The sequence below is a fragment of the Equus quagga genome, chromosome 12 (assembly GCF_021613505.1).
Source record: "Equus quagga isolate Etosha38 chromosome 12, UCLA_HA_Equagga_1.0, whole genome shotgun sequence".
In the NCBI taxonomy this organism is placed as follows: domain Eukaryota; kingdom Metazoa; phylum Chordata; class Mammalia; order Perissodactyla; family Equidae; genus Equus; species Equus quagga.
This window is the reverse complement of record NC_060278.1, coordinates 27,688,613-27,702,727: the sequence shown is the minus strand read 5'-3', so window position 1 is coordinate 27,702,727 and position 14,115 is coordinate 27,688,613. Positions and strand designations below refer to the sequence as shown.

General features: G+C 38.7%; 1 pseudogene; it reads right to left on the bottom strand.

Moving 5' to 3' along the window:
* Positions 1–1,333: 1,333 nt before the first annotated feature.
* Positions 1,334–11,776, bottom strand: LOC124248141 (aldo-keto reductase family 1 member C15-like; annotated as a pseudogene).
* Positions 11,777–14,115: the final 2,339 nt, after the last annotated feature.

The window sequence follows — 14,115 nt, the reverse complement described above, 5'->3', positions numbered from 1 at the left end:
ATAGATGATCAATAAATTAAGTAAGTTATTAAGATGCACTGCTTTACATCAAGTAAAACATAATACTGGATATTTTAGTAATATTTGATTTTTGATAATTTTTATGTTGTTTTTAAAAAGTATACAATCTGTCTATTAAAGATTATTTCAATTTTGTAAATAAACACATACTCCACATTTCTACAAGATAATGCACCAAAATTTCAAGAATGTTTAAATGAACTAATTATGTTATTTTATTCTCTATCTTTTCCCTATTATCATCCAAATATTCTATAATGTATACGCATTATTTTATTAACCAGGAAAAGCAAACATTCTTATTTTGAGTCTTTATTTTTTCTTAAAATGGAAGAAAATTTTAAAAAATAAAGGCCAGCAGCCTGAAACTAGAGATGCTGCTTTGAATCACCTCCACCATGTACAGAAGTCCTCTCCACACCCTTAGAAGCATGGCATTCTGGTAGAGTTCATGGTGGATAGCTCACGGTCAATATTCTTCAGAATACAAATAAGTGTGACAAAAAGCACTGAAAGAGAAAGAGGGATATTAATGCATTAACTGTCTTCACACCATTAAAGAGACTGTTTGTCTGAGGATGCTGTCAGGATGGTTTGAAAACTAAATGTACAGTGACGTCCCTCCTTTTACACTGACACACATACGTGCAAGTTCCCTGTCCATGTGCAACCTCCAACTGCTTGCCCAATTCCCAAATTCTCAGGTAACATAAACATCAGAGTGACATTTAGTTTGATTTAGATTATAATTTATATTTATTTATAAGCAAGAACTATGACTAAAATGTTGCGGTCCTTTCAGCTCCAGGTGTAACTTTTGTCCATCATTATATTTCAGTATCTGTGTAGACTACATAACGTTCCTCAACCAAAGACTAATTATCATCTGTCATAACACACCTGTGCCCTGTCACCCCTTTTGGATCCTCCTCTTTCTCCCTCTGGTAATTACTAAACTAATCTCTGTATCTATGTGTTTGCTTTTGGTTGTTGTTGTTGTTTTCATCTTTCACCTATGAGTGAAATCACATGTTATTTGGCTTTCTCAGTCTGGCTTATATCACATAGCATAATGCCCTCAAGGTCCATCCACAATGTTGCCAATGGCATGATTTCATCTTTTTCTTGGCTGAATATTGTTGTATTGTGTATATGTAACATATCTTCTTTATCTATTCATGCGTTGATCCTTACACTATCCTGTTCACTTTTTTATGATTGGAACTTTCCATCATAAAATGTTAAAACTTAATTTAAAAAAGTGTTTCTTTACCAATAGAGTTGCTGATATAAGTTTACTCTGATATTGTCATTAACACTTTTGTTCTCTATGGGACCCCAGGGCACTGTAGGCAACTACAACAATGTCCTTGGGCTTGCAGAAAACTCCAGGACTTTGTTTTGGTAGAACTAAGGGTGACATTCCACTTGTAAGTTGCCAAGATCAAAAGTTATCAGAATACGTTAGCCAGTGACATGTAAATCTGAAAAGTCCTTTTAGGGAATATCTAACACTAAGTTAATACATATACTATAGGTTTCAGATTGGTAGTTTTTCCCATGCAACTTATGAAATACTTTCAAATGTTGGTTTTCAGAAATGATAAAACTATCTTCTTATACTTTTATCACTGTTTAAAATGACTAAAAACATACAACAAGTTTGTGGCCTCTAAATTCTGTGTCCTACTGAAAGAAATGAAGATTCCTTAGAAAAATGGCTGACTCAAGGTCTAGGCACAAAAACTGCAAACTGACCCTAGAACATCTTACATTCTAGAAAGTGAAGAAGATGGGAAAGATGGTGAGGCCTGTCAAAGGACTCACCAGCTCACTTGAAGGGGAAATAAAATGGTAGCATTCAATCACCAATAAGAAGAGTAACTACATTAGACGGGAAAGCACCATAATTGTTAAAATTAATGAATTCATAATATATATTATGATCAATTCTTTAGATCACCTCTAATTTACAGGGGTACAAAGACTAAGTAATATATCAAACGGTATCACAGGGATCAATGGCTAACATCAATTGTGTGGGAAAAGTGAAAGGGAAAAAGGCTTATCTTCTTTCAGAAGGAAACTGAAACAGGAAGAGAGAAGACAAAGAGGAGGCGGAGGGTAAAAGGGAGGGACAGATTTTAAAATATTTTGAATTATTGTCCACTAATGGATTCCTAGAAGCGAAATAACTAAGACAAAGAAAATAAATATTTGAATGGCTTCTTGCATAGCGTTCGAACTGTTTTACAAAAGGGCTATACAACGCGACAACGTCACAGTGTTTGAAAATTGGCAGCATTGGGTGTTATTTTTAGAAATTATTTCTCTTCATTATGATTTCCCCATTTCCTCACTTTTCACTCCTTTTCTTTTTCTCTCTGACTTTTTCTCTCACCTCTCTGGGACTACTCCTGTGGGGTTTCCGTGTGCTCCATGTCACTAAATCCAATATTTCTTTCCATGCAGACTTGGATCCCTGCCCCTCAGCAGGGTCCAGCCTATGTCTCATGCATTTTTGTCCCTCTTTTTGACTTTCTTGACAACAGAGTCTTCTCATTTTTCTCTTTCCATGTCTGGAAACTGCTCTTAAATCTCCTAGCCAGTGCCTCTTTCCCTGATCTTTAAATATTGACTTTCCTGCCCTCTTCCTGTTTATTCTATGCACTTTCCCAGGAGAGCAAATCCGCTTCTGTGAGTTTAATTACCCTCCACAAAGCAATAACTCCAAAATCTGTACCTCTAGCCCTGACGTCTTCCCTGAGTTTCAAACCAGAATTGCCATCTGCCAACTCAGCGTCTCCACTCACGTGTCTCATAGTGACGTCAAACCTTTCTCTGAATAATTGAACAATACTCTTCGCAGAACACTCAAGTTTTTCCTTCTTTGGCACTTCCTTTGGTAGCAAAAGGAACTATCACTACACAGTTGACATCAAGCCAGTGACTTGGGAAACCTTAATTAAGGAAGATGGCATGAGGAGCAGACAGCACGGAAACTTCACTGGACTCTGGGCCCACCTAGTTGCAGTCTGGCTTATACTTGAAACCTGGATTATTCAGTATCATCTCAAGTTGTTTGTGATTGAGTTTGGACAACCTGACAGACTTGGTTAAACCTGCATCTTTACACTTCTCCAGGGCCTGGGGAGGAGGGAAATGTGTGGTAAACCTTTCCTGTATTTGGTCCTTTCATTTCGCATTGAATGTTTTAAAAACTGAAAGCTTGTTATTGACATATATCAAAATTTGACTGAACCTGTTTTATCATTTGAATACATTATTTCATAATATCTATATTTCTAAGCATACAGACTTTGCCTTCTTGCTTCTATTACATGCAAATCCAGGTTGGTAAATAGACATGAAGATGCTTCTCAATTACCTCTCTCCTCCCTGCTCCCTTTCTTCTGCCAAAATATTTTGCTGTTGGGTATCTAATAGTTCTTTAGCAGATGATATCTGAGTCAGGGTCAAGAGAAATTCTCAGGTCTTCCTAGTAGAGGGTTTGGCTGTTTCTTCTTTCTTAGAATGGTGAAAAAGGTGATGGGAAGGGCTACGTAAGGACAGGCTTCACTCTCCGACAGTCCACCCTTGTGCTGAGTCAGACTCAGCTTCCCCTCCCTCCATGAGCCTGTTTATCTGTCACTGGATGGAGCTCTAACTTCTCTTGAGTTTGCTCCAATGATTTCCTTATAGGGCTCCCAGGATCAACCTGATCAGAGGGCCAAGAAACCCCTACTTAGAACCATGGAAGTTTAGATGAAGAATAGCCCATAGAGGTCATGCTGTTCAGTTCATTTGTTTTACAGATGAGAATATCACAACACAGAGAAGTGCAGCAACGTGGCTAAGGCCAGACAACTGGTCATGCCAGAACTCATTTCTTCTGACTCCCTCTCTAGTTATTTCGACCAAGTCGTGAAGATCCACTGTATCTAATGTCACTTCCCCATTGGCATACTTTGAAACAGGCTCCTCCACACACTGAAATACAGACATGAAAGAAGATGAAGAAGATTTTTGTGTTCTTTTTTTAAAGGAATGACCTGTCTGGTGCCTAAGGACCTTGGTAGCAAAACCTTCAAGAGGGTAATCTGAGTGTTCGTGTGTGTGTGTGTTGTAAGAGAAGACACACAGGGAGGAAAGAAGATAAGCAACACCTGAGAGATGGTGGCCAAGTGCCTCTCCCACAATGACCTACACTCTCCTATCAACACCCACCTCTGAACTTCACTAAGAATTGTTCAAATTGATTTCATTTCCCAGTAGCAGGCTGGTTCAGATGACAGGGCTTATCTTTGTTATTGAGCAATGTGTTTTAGCTCCAGTTTATAATTACCCAACTCAGAGATAGTGATGATATCAGATTTACCCAGTGAACATCCACTATGATGGGAGGTTGGATCAATGAAGCCCAAAAGAGTCCAGTGGTGTAATACAGACCATCCCAGTGTACTTCACTCTTGATTAGGGCTGATATCTCCATAAAGGAAGGCTGTCCTCATAAAGAGGGAGAGATTTCCCATTGTATCTCTGCAGTCTGTTGTAATTCAACTTTCTTGAGGGACCCAAATTGCTAAGAGACTACAGACAGAATCAAATTACTTACCCATGTAAGGTGGTGCCCTCAAATCTTTGAGTTAGAGGTAGTGAGATTGTTCAATTTCAATCCCTCTCAAGACTACAGGATAAGGATAAAAACATATCTTTTTTAATTTTTTGAAGAAGATTAGTCCTGAGCTAACATTGGCTGCCAATCCTCTTTTTGCTGAGGAAGACTGGCCTGAGATAATATCCATGCCCATCTTCCTCTACTTTATATGTGGGACGCCTGCCATAGCATGTCTTTCCAAGCGGTGCCATGTCCACACCTGGGATCCGAACAAGAGAACCCTGTGCTACTGAAGTGGAACATTTGCACTTAACTCCTGCACCACTGGCTGACCCCTAAAAACACATCTTGATGGTGAAGTGACATAACCATCAAGGAGAGTCATAAATCTTATAGGAATTCTACCTACCACACTTACACATATTTATCTCTGTAAAAACCAAGAAAATCTAGCCAGAATTAGAGAATGGAGTTGGAACAGCAGTTATGAAATACTCTTGGGCAAAATAAGGCAAAAGCTGACCTCTACAGTGATTGGCACATGGAAGGGATCTATGTAGACCAGTTCAAGTTTGTTCAGTGAGTTTTTCAAGGATGGTTGAACCAATTCTGGCATAAGAAAAGTAGTCCAAACCTTCAATGATGAAAAGAAATAAACAATGGCTTATTATTTCACACATTTTGGGTCCCAAATTAAACCTAATTGTTAAAGATTGAGAAGTGAGTAACAAACGTCTGTGGTGGTCTGAAAATAAGAGTCACTGGGGCGAAATTTATGCGACTTGCTAAAAATGAGCTCTTTAATTAAGGGAACTGAGATTTATTTGAGAGACTATAAGAAAACTGTGAATAAAACTGAGACAGCCCAGGAAAAGAACCTAAGTGTTTCAAGGATTACAAAAGTCATCTCTGGAAAGAAAGTCAAGAAATGTCAGGCAAGGGGAAATGTAATCTACTGCCCCGTATAATAAATACCTGGAAGCAGTTCTGCTGAGAAGCCCGCGTTTTTAGACCACATCCTCACTGATTTTGACATACATAGGATCCTTCTGTAGAGACCTCAACTCTCTTGACATTTGAAGCAGAGTTTTTCACTTCAGAAAATTTTACATATTTTAGTAAACTTAATGCTGACTAGAAAAAAGTTTTTTCTAGTCTGGCTTCCTTTTCTAAATAATATGTCAGCCTCATTTTAATATGTCCTGAAAGAATCTGCTGAACTATAAAAGGAGTAGACTCACTCCATAACGGCTCAGTCAATTCCTACAACATACCATGAAAACAAAGATCAAGATCATTACTTGTGTTTCACATATGAGTACTGACTGATGTTCAGAGTGGTTGAGCAACTGGGTCCCACCCAACACATTTCAGAGAAAAGCAAATCTTTTCTGCTGTCTATTTTTCTATAGTGAGACTCTGCAATGTTAGGAGGTCAACAAATTATTTTAATCAAAACTAAAGTTGGTTTTCATTTCAAAATAAAATATCTGAACTGACTGTGTCCTCTCGTCAGTCTGCCCACAGCACCTTGGCAGTGTAAAATATGGCCTCTCTCTTCAAGGTACCACCTGCCACCCTTTCTTGGAGGGCCTCGTTGAACTCCCCCTCACCTTGATAGAGGAGTGCTGTGTCGATTTGACAGAAACTTACATCAATAGCCACTTTGTCCTCAGGGGTCAAATACTAAATTCCAGTATAACGTCTAATCTGAAATGAATTCAGGAAATGGGCTGCACCATGGACAGAGAAAATCAAATCTCAGTCAATTAAGCATTCATTGTAATGAAGTAACAAATAATTCTGACACTTGGAGGAAACCTTTAAAGATATAGATGGGGAGAGATGTTAGATATACATATAGATACATAGCATCTCCTTTGGCTTAGAATTGGAAATGAGTCCATAACTCCCTCCATGCAGTTTCTACCCAAATGGGGTCTAAAAGTCATGCATAATTGTTTTTATCCTTCATTTCCCAAGTCGTCTCATTCAGCATTTATGCAACAGGCATTTCTAAAGCACCTCCTGTGTCCCTGGCATTTTGCTAGACCCTGAATCCCTGGAGATTTAACCACTAACAAAACAGACCTGTGTAAAAGTCCTGAAAGAAAACATAAAGGGAAGCTCCATGACTTTTGTCTTAGAAATCACATTTTGGATTTGACAGCAAAAGTAAAGTGAATAAATGCAAAAATAAACAGGAGGAGCTACATCAAAATCAATAGCTTCTGCACAGCAAAGGAAACCATCAACAAAATTAAATTGCAACCTATGGAATGAGAGAAAATATTTGGAAACCACGTATCTGATAAAAGGTTAATATCCCAAATATACAAGGAATCTATACAACTCAATAGAAAAAATATAAATAACACAAATTAAAAATGAGCAAAGGACTTGAATAGACATTTTTATAAAGAAGACATAAATGGGTCTCTGAAAAGTTGCTGAATATCAGTAATCATTTGGGAAAAGCAAATAAAACCACAATGAGATATTACCTCACACCTGTTAAGATGGCTAATATCAAAAAGACAAGAGATAATATTGAAGCAATCCAGGTGCCCCTCCATAGATGACTGGTTAGAGTAGATGAGGTATATATATATATACAATGGAATACTACTCATCCATAAAAGAAGACAAAATTGTGCCATTTGCAGCAACACTGAGGGACTTTGAGGATATTATGCTAAGTGAAATAAGCCAGACAGTGAAAGACAAACACCCTATGACCTCACTAGTATGTGAAAGAGAAATACACATGCATAAGAAGAACAGATTACCAGAGGGGAAATGGGTGAGGGGACGGTGAAAGAGGTAAGGGGACACACATATATGGTGACATATAAAAACTAGACTATGGGTCGTGAACATGAGGCAGTCTATACATAAACATTCATAATAACGTACACCTGAAATAACACAATATTATAAGCCAATATGAGCTCTATAAAATAATTTAAAAAAGATAAGAGAGAACAAATGCTGACAAGGATGTGGGGAAAGGGCACCCTTGTGCATTGTTGGTGGGAATGTAAATTGGCAAAGCCACTAAGGAAAACAGTGTGGAAGTGCCTCAGGAAATTAAAGTTAGAATTTCCATATGATCCAGCAATTGCACTTCTGGGTATTATTCTAAAGGACACCAAATCATTTTCTTGAAGACATATTTGTACTCCCATTCTCATTTCAGCATTATTCACAATATCCAAAGTATGAAAGCCACCTATGTGTTAATTGATAGATGAATGGATAAAGTAAATGTGATATACATATTCAGTGAAATATTATTCAGTTTTTAAAAAGAAGGAATATCTGTCATTTTCAAAATCCTGGATGAAGTTGGAGGGTATTTTGCTAAGTGACATAAGTTAGACAGAGAAAGACAAATGCTGAACGATGGAATGTGAAAAAAAAATTTGAGTTCATAGAAACAAAGAGTGTAAAAGTGGTTGCAGAGGCTAGGGAGGGGGGAATGGGGATACATTGGTTAAATGGTTTAATCTTTCAGGCCTAAAACAAATAAAGTCTGAGGATCTAATTTATAACATGGTAACTATAGTGGATAACATGGTATAGTATATTGAAAGTTGGTTAACAGAATAGAATTTACATGTTCTTACCAACAACAACAAAAAAGGAAATATGTGAAGTGATGGATACATTAAAATTGATGGGGGGAATCTTTTCATAATGGATACGTATCTCAAATCATCATGGAATACACTTTATCTTTGAATTTTGTTTGTTAATTTTACCTCAATAACGCTGAAAATTTTTTAAAAAATAAAGTGTAACAATTGGATTAAAGGGAGGATAATAGTTAATTTTCAGAGGGTTGTGAAGAAGATTAATTGAGAAATGTACTATATAGAGCCTATTATTGTGAATGGCACAGTTACACTCTACCTGTATCCGCTTGGTTCACTGACCCAGAATTCCAACTTCAAGTACCTGCAACTCTGCCTGGGGATTTCTATGACCACCAGAGTCTTCAGGAGAGGCTCTTGATAGTTAGGTAAAGAGGATGTGTTGACCACTGGGTGCTACATAGTCTATATACCTGACCACCTACACAATGGGCCCATGAATGGAATAGTCAGGGTGGAAGGGACTAAGACTATAGGCCAACTGCATGGGCTGCTTCTCACAAAGGCTGTTTGAGCTACCACTAATTTGAGATGGGTGACCTGTCAGCAGCAGTAGAGACTGACAATGCGTCTTGGTAAAGTACTGTTTCTCGAGGAGATAAGCCTGCCCATGAGTGATGAGTTGATTATATTAAACTCTCCATCTAATTGGGGATAGAAGTAGCAGTTCATATTTACTGAGACTGATACGATTCTATGTATGAGTTTTCCATTTCTGTTCACAGTCCCTCAGACAGAGTTACTATGTAAGGGATAGAGAGTTGGATTTACCACTATAGGATCCCATGTAACATTGCCTCTTTGTTCTATTCTCTGTGGTCCTTTTATGTCTTTAACAACAGTAATAAAAGTTGGATATAAAGTAGATAAGACATACCCAATGCTTAAGCTGTAACGGTGGGTACAATGGACAAGTATGTCATTACAAACAAACTGTCCCTGTCTGATAGCTAGAAGCTATTGTTATTTCATGCCATAGCTCTACCAAAATGGAGCATATAGGTCTCCATAATCCTGGGGGACAATCTCTCTCAAGCAACTCCAGAGATACCCCTCACTCACCATGACTGTAATCTGACATTCTAAGCTCATTGCAGTTGACCATGTGGATGGGTGAAGAATAGATTTAGAGGAAAGCACAATTCCATCACCACTATAACTTTATACCTCTTAAGATGATATTTCTAAATATCTAACACTTAAAATAACAGTGGCTTCTGATATGACAAATGGTTTCAATGATGGAATATTTTGGAAAATTCTTTGGCAAATAATTCCAGCTCCAGAATCCTACAGCAAAGCTGCTATGAAGTAGTCATTTTACTTGTCCCTTCTTCCTGTGCCCACTGCTAATCATGGGTTTCTAACAAAGAGCGGAGTGGCTCTGACTGAGGCAGCAGATGAGTGTAGGAAGGGCAGCCTGAGTTTAGATTTTACATGTGTTAAGAAATAAGAATAATAGTCATCTACCTAGGAGAGTTCCTGAGGGATTAATGACAATGCATGGAAAATACTTAAAATATGTGATAAGCATTCAGTATATGTTAAGTAACTAAAATAATAATAATGATAATACACCCTCAAAATTCCCACTGTTTGAATCCCCAAAGTCAACAGCTTGTCATCCCACTTGGGGAATAGACGTGGTGAAATGGAGACTCAAATGAATTGATCCAAATCACCCAAAGTGTACTAGCCACAGGAGTTTGGGTCTGCTGACTATCCTTCCAGGCTGTTTGCATTCAACCCGCCAGTCCCCTGGGCTCCTCTAATTTCTTCCTGTGAAGCAAAAGTGCCAATCCAAGTACGGGTATAAAGTGCCCATCATTCAGTTTCACAAAATGACTATAGGTCCATCACTGTCCACAGTCCTGGCTAAACCAACTCTTGTCTTTCCTTCCTTTCCCTAACTGCAAGCTGAGTAGAAGGAAAGTCTAGAGCATTCTTTATTTTTATTAATAACAGCAAGATAAGTGGGGCTGGGACTACAGAGGTCAGTGATTCCAAATTGAAACTAGAATCAAACCACGGACTGTTTCATAATTTGTTCAGTTCTCTTCAGGCATATCTTACAGAAAAATCATGAAGATATGGTCATGCATGTTACAGGAGTTTGAATTTTCTCTTCAGCTTTGCTCATCTTTGACTCTAAAGTTAAAAAAAAAAAATGTAAATTTGTCCTTGATAACTATTTCAGACTTACCTTTCAAAAATAAAAATCAATAGACTGGTCATTTCTAAAGACAAATTCCACTATAGGACTTTAGTTAAATACCTCACTCTCATTTTGTCAAAAATCCCATCAAAAAGTATTGTTCGGAATTTCTTGACTAACTCCTGCTCCCAACCATACATGTAACAAAATAGCTTAGGAGCTCCACCTCTAACTACATTAACTTTTTCCCTGTATCAAAAACTCGCTTCCCCTTCTGATTTCTGCGTCTTGTTTCTTTGAATCCTTTTGATAAGAGAAAATTGTGATGAGATCAAGGATGAATTGCTGCAGGTTGTGCCTTAGTTTCAGCTATGGTCTCCTCCAGGCATAGCCTCCTTTATTACTTGTTTCCTTCAGCTTTATGAACATACTTACCTTAAGAGCATATGTCCTGCTCCCATCCTTTATGATGCCTTCCTGTGCTTCTGTCCTATGTTTATTCAGAACCTGATACTCAGAATGCAGTGTGACTGGAACAAAGGTAAGAACAGGGAAGAGTCAGCCAATAGCCCATTGCATCAGGGATGTTAAATTCCTTAAGAAGGAGAACCAGAAAATGCCTTATAAAACATGCCTGGTAGGCATTACTGGATGTTTCCAAAGAAAAACCGTAAACTATTCAAAGTCTTTAAAAAGGACTTCCCAAATACCCGTCTATAGAATACCCACATTTAACCCACCTGTGAAGCTTTTATAAAAGTTCAGATTCCTGTACCCACCTAGGGATTTAGGAAGAAATAACCAGGGAGTTGACCATGGCTACCTGTAGGGAACATGATCTGTGTGTGTGGATTTGGCTCCAGTGTAGGCTTAGACTGGAAGAGGTCGGGTTTAGGGACATACCAGGAGGACCAAGTTCACTAACATGGAGGACTCCTCAAGCAAACCAGGTTCTCAGTCAGGAGCTACATTCTAGTTTGTCTCCAGTCTGGAAGGTTTCATTTCAAACAGGATTACTATGGTTATCAGGCACTGATGTCACCCCCTCCATAACATACTGGTCACGATTGTGCAGATAAAAAACAAGCAGGAACTGCTAAGACTGAGAAGTTGTGTGGGTTGTGGGAAGGAAAGGCATCTTGTGGAGACTCGAAGCAGGATGGAAAGACTGGGACACTTAGTGACTTCTGCCTTCACCAGACCCAGACGCTTGGACAGCAGGTCAAAAGTGGCCTGAACCCCAGGGTGCTTCTCCTTTGGGGACATCAGGAGAGCACTTGTAGGATAGTTTACATATGTTGGAGAGCCCAGGCCGAACATTCCCATATTAAACCAATGACCAGTTAGAATCCTCCAGCTTCCCAAGTATCACTGGAGAAGCTGGCAGGTCCGTAGAGGCTTGTGCTTGATAAGTTTGGGTTAATGGAGTTGGTGGGGATTCAAACTTTCCCCAGTTTATACAATCAGTCTGAACAAGAAAAACTATATTTCAAGAGACCTCAGGATTTTGCAGTCTTTACGAGGGGGTTAAGAAGAGGGCATCCTGGAGTTATACATAAGTGTTGTCCATGTTCACTATCCAATAACTGCTTGATCTTCTCCTCACTCAATCCCTACAAGAAAACTGTCATCATACAGAGAACAGCAAATATTTTCTTAGAAAAGTGTATATTGACAAGGTTTAAAAATAAGTAAAATTATGCCCCCGCATTACTTTTCCCTAGTAGGTGACTTGTGATGTTTAATGAATTCCCTGGTTGGAAAGTGGGGTGATGTGTTGTACTACGGTGAAAAAATATAGTAATAGTACATCTGATCTTGACAGAGGCTTACAGATATGTTTTATGGGACGGGGGGGCTGTACAGGCCAAAGTTCAGAATTGCCTTGCTTTGGAAAAGACAGGAGGTGACAGAGGCTGCAAGAGTGGAGGGTTGAAAGGGAGAGAAGGTAGATAGAGGATATGAGGAACTGTGGTTACCCTGGGAGGAATTCAGGGGAAAAACAGATGTTTAAGAAGATACTTATGAAGTTTCAATTACGGTGTTTGATAAAATTCATAACCCATGTATTTTGAAGTAAAATCCAGTTGACTGACTACTGTATCTGAGGGGTTCTGTCTGAAGAACAAAATGTGCCCTGAATGTGGCCACATCACAAGATGAGTTAAGGAAAAGCTCAGGCTCTTTTGGAAATCACTCCTACTGCATAAATTATTTTTGTTTTAGAATCACCCAATACCATTGTGAAACCTTTAGAATCCCCTAGGGCTCCTACTCTCAGAGGATGAGTCAGCAGTTTCCACAGATTGTGCAACTGCTTGCTGGATGAATAGTGCAGAGATTGTAAAGAAAAAATTATTAACTTATATGGCTGATTTGGTTAGGGTACAGCCAGGTCAAATAAATGTATCTCAACTTGTCTTAAGCTCCAGAGAAAGTTATTAACCCCATAACCAGAAATCAAGAGGAAAAGCTAGCTCCGGGTCCATCACGGGAGGTCCAGATTTTCTCTGATGGTCCCTTGGGTCTTCCTTCTTCTGTGTCTTGGCCTCATCTTTGGGCTGGGTGAAGACAGTGCAGCATTTTCAGACACTACATCTCAACAGGACATAACCAGTCAATGGAGAGGGGACACTTGTTTTAATAAGTGAGAGAAACTCTCTTAGAAGCCCCCCCAGCACAGTTCCTTTCATGTGTCACTGGCTAGGGTTGGGTCACAGTCCTCTTCCCAAAGTGTTTACATGTCAAGGGCACTGGTGTGAACATGAATGACATAAACAAACCATTTGGAGAATATTGGGTATGGGAAGGCAAACACTTTGACCACTGAAATCATATTGACAACCTGATGGACTGTAGATTAGACGTTTCAGGTCTTGACCACACTTAGAAGTGCTTGGTGAGCTTTTACACTATAAGGATGCCTAGGCTTTACTGCAGTTAAACAAATAAGAATCTCCAGTGGGTTTGGGCTTCATCTTCAGATAAATGGGCCCCAATTAATGAAAGCAGAGCCATTGCCTTTATTGTAGAAACATTTATTCTTATGACTGGTACAGGAAAGACTAAGAGGAGAAAAAGCAGGAAGGGCTTATCCAGTTGAAAATCTGTTGAAAGGGGAAATGAACGGATTCTGATTTAATTTCAATTTAACTTATTACCTAACTTGAATATATGAACTTCTATGGGAACTGAATGGTTGAAAAGGTTAAAAAGAGACTCAGTGGTTAGAATTCATGATGAATTAAGAACCTGATGGATTGAGGTGTAGTAGCAACCACAGAGTAAGAGAATTGATATGATTGTCTTTGTTAAATTTAAGGTTTCAGAGTTGAAGCACTTGTATGAAGTAAACATGGGAGCCCTTTCCTCACATTGTGTAGGTGCAAGTAGAAACTCTTAGGAGTTGAGGATGTCAAAACACTGAGAATCTTGAGTTGTCTGAATGAACGAGGATGATGTCAAAATATCCTGGGAAGGAATTATAAATTAAGACCATGAAGAGACTGGACAGGGAAGTGGGTAAGATAATAGGGTGAAGATGATGTCAGCTTTGGAACAGTTACATACTTCTCTCTTTCTGAAGAATTTAACATCCCCGATGCAATGGGCTATTATCTAACAATTCCATGTCCTAACGTTTGCTCCAGTCACACTTCATTCTA